Here is a 3845-nt window from a genome sequence, read left to right on the forward strand (position 1 = left end):
GGGAATGCTATATCTGGGGCTCCTAATATTAATGGAACTAATCAATTTCCAAATCCACCAATTATAATTGGTATTACTATAAAAAAAATTATAATAAAAGCATGAGCTATATATTTTAAAGAATTTTCAATATTTTCGTGAGAACTCATAGGGATGTATGGACAACAGATTATTGAATAAAACAGTAAAAAATTAGGTCAATACCTCTTATAGTTTGTCTCTACCTGCAATTTGAATTAAGCGTATTTCGAGAAAAATGCATTTTTATGTAATATTTTGTTGTGTATTTTAAATGGGATCTTTTGTAAATTTATTAGTAAACACATATTTCTAAATAAAAATCAAGAGTTTCATGCAATTTGGACGCCATTAACCCATAAACTTTAAAGGTCAAAGGTCAAATTTGTAATATTTGCAATTTTTGATGGCAACTAGTCGAAATTGTTTCTATTTTTAGGTAGATTATCATAAAACTTAACAAAGTTATTTATTAACAACCGATATTTACAATAGTGAAAAAAACAAATTAATCAGAGCCGTTGCGGCACCAGTTAACGTAGTCCTATTGACCTAATTTTTTGCACGACTTATTTTTATTCCCAAATATCCCGGGATTTTCAGAATTTAAAATACTTAAAACCTGAATTTTTAAATATGAAATCCCGGGTATTTTACAATCTCGAACTTTATGTATTGTTCCGCTAAATTTATACATACATTATAAAATATTAAATAAGAGACTTTTAATAGTTTTTGATTAAAAAAGAAGCAGGATCATAAGACTTTAAACATTTCGGCCTATTTTTAAATCAAATTACATTTTTCATTGAGTAATTTATTAGACTTAAAATGACTCCACTTACTTAAAAGCTGAAATATCAAAAATAAAAAGGGCAATATATAGAAATAGATACGAATTTACGTTTACATAAAAAGTATTTGTGCTGAATTTCCCCACTAAAGTGGTTTAGGGTATAAAAAGGAGAATATATAGGCATTGATACTATTAGATATGGGTATATCAGAATCTATACTGGCAGTCAAGCTGTTAATAAGATGGCGAGATTATAATTCTCTTATTTGGGTAAGAGCACACGATATATAACTGAAAATAAAATTTGCTGATAACTTAGCAAAATCAGGAAATACAATGGCTATACTTGATATAGACCAGTTTTGTAGTGTTTCTCTAGCGGCATTAAAAACCATATATCCGATATTCAGCTCAAGACAGTTGGTCACATAAGTGGTGTATCTAAAAAGCACTGTATATAAATAACTATTTTATTATTTTTAGTACTTTGAATTAATTTGTTTTCCAAAAATTTTACAAAATACTTAGGGAAAGCTTTCTGTATTAGTAAGTACATACTTAATGTATTCATATTGTATTATGAAATAGAAAATGTTAATTTTGTCGGTAAATTATTAAGATTTTTTGAAAATTTATTTATATTTTTCGGGATTCAGAAACGCAAAAAACACCAGTATACCGATATCGAAATTCCGGGGTTCATTTAAAAATCCCGAATCCCGGGACTTTAAAAAATCCCGAGACTTTTAAAAACAGTCCCGATTGGCATCCCTAGTAACTAATTATAAATCATATTGAAGCCTTAAAGAGCACGTCTTGTTGTACACATCTTAAGGTAAGTTAGCTAATAAAACTTCTCCTTTTATAAAACTAATAATCCTTTGTGTTTTATTCTTTTTGTGCATTTACACTGAACAATATCGGATTGACACCGAAACATTACTAATAAAAATCCTATATGTATTTAAAGATATTGTAACATTTCTGAATAAAAATGATCTAGCGATATGTGATACTTATCATCTACTATAATATCAAAAGATATCTTAACATTTTTAACCTCTGGCGCATTCTCAATATGAATATTCTTGACGCAATACAATAGTCCAGCTTAAGTTGGTTTTAGTGCAAACATACAAACATAATTTTTGACCGGATATTTTTCAGGTTTATCTAAAATATTGGGACAAAATTCCCGTATAAGTATATAAATTAAATTTTTTAAAAGCCAAGATATTAAGCTTATTATTAAGATATAATATGTTTTTGTAAGTATTATACTTTCAAAGAAATAAATAATTACATTATGATTATTTAGGAAATCTATATTAAGCAAAGCTGGTGTTGGACATACCAAAGAGTAGAAAATTCTTGCTCCCGGCCATAGGCCGCCTATTTAACAGATCTTTATTAAGCCAGTGTTGGTCTTTCAAAGAAATTAATACATTATGATTTTTTATAAAATCTATATTTAGCAAAGCCGTTGGTGGTCATACCATTGAGGAGAAACCCCTTGCGTCGGGCCGTAGGCCGCCTATTTAAGAGATCTTTATTAAGCGAAGCCAGTGTTGGACATACCATAGAGGAGAAAATTCTTGCGACCAGATGTAGGCCAGCTATTTATAGACCAATTTGCGTGTATAGAAAGGTTAAAAATTATATGGTAGCTACGTAAAAATGCATAAAATTACTGCAATTTATTTAACTATTTTTGAGTACATGATCCATTTCAGTATTAACATTTTTAATACAGCTATGCATGGATAATGTTTTTGAGTTATGTTGGGATGTCTTTTTTGAATATTCCTTCAACAATTGTAAAGTTAATTGTGTTGAAAACAGGGTACAGACGATAGATACAAATATTTTATTGTTTAAAGAAAAACTATTTTTGTTACACATCTTAAACAAAATCGTCTTAAGGCACTTACTGATATTGATGATTAATAAAAATACACTTTTTTTGTAAATCAAAAGCAAAAACAAGTTCTAACAATGTTAATAAATATATTAATAAATCACAATTGCATAGAAATATCAACAGCTGTTTAAAAATCTCGCTGCGAAGTTGTCAAATATTAATAATAATACCTTATATACACAAAGTAAATTAATAAAGTAGCGACATCTCTTGTTGTACAACAAAATCTACAACAAACACATGTATTTTGTTTTTGGAATAAACCAAGAATGTGTCAAAATAAAATTTAAGAAAATTTCCTTTAACAAAAAAGTGAACAAAACACAAATATAAAATATTACTTTTAAGTTGAAAATATTAAGGATTTAATTATATTATTATATATTATACAATTTATAACACTTTTAAACTACTTTAAAACCACTTTTAATTCATTTTTTCAACTTTTCAGAAGTTTTAACCACAGGGTATACCCTGTGGTTTTAACATATAGCAAAACACAGTTTAAAAATGGCGACATAAACATTCTTAACAATTATCAAAACAAACTTTGACAACTAATTTTATTTTTCTATAGAAACTATAGTTAAAAAAATAGTCAGCTGTTCAAGTGATGCTACTTTATTAATTTACTTTGTATATACAGTAACAGTAATTTGATCGGTCAATTGACCACAGGGTATACAGAGACGTCACGAGCAAAAAGCTATTTTCCCCTCTTTCGTACAAAATGATTTCAATTATTTTTTTAGCTGTATATTATATACCTCTTCTCATCAAACAATTTCAAAATCAAACAAAAGCTGATTTTTGACTTTTATATTGACTTTATTATTTTACTATATTATATACCTCTTCTCATCAAACAATTTCAAAATCAAACAAAAGCTGATTTTAGACTTTTATATTGACTTTGTGAATTGACTGACACTACTGAGAATGTATACATCATTGCGTAAACCAAAGCTCCCATCCTTCCAAGAACAGTGACAGTCATTTGACTGACACTACCCTACAAGAACAGAGAGAGAGACATTCGACCGGTCATTTAAATGACACTAGTGAAGGAAATATCGATTATTGCGTAAAACAAAGTTTCTATCAAGTTCT

The 3845-nt window shown here is 28.1% G+C and overlaps 1 protein-coding gene across 1 annotated transcript in view; it reads right to left on the bottom strand.

Moving 5' to 3' along the window:
• LOC111683915 (kinesin-like protein KIF21B) overlaps window positions 1-2851 on the bottom strand; it is a 368894-nt gene extending 366043 nt beyond the window's left edge. Inside the window, exon 1 of the mRNA XM_046956601.1 lies at window positions 2746-2851. The gene's annotated coding sequence lies outside the window, so the exon portion shown is untranslated. The remainder of the gene's footprint in view (window positions 1-2745) is intronic.
• Between the last annotated feature and the right edge of the window lie 994 nt (window positions 2852-3845).

This window comes from Lucilia cuprina, chromosome 2, assembly GCF_022045245.1.
Source record: "Lucilia cuprina isolate Lc7/37 chromosome 2, ASM2204524v1, whole genome shotgun sequence".
Lineage (NCBI taxonomy): Eukaryota > Metazoa > Arthropoda > Insecta > Diptera > Calliphoridae > Lucilia > Lucilia cuprina.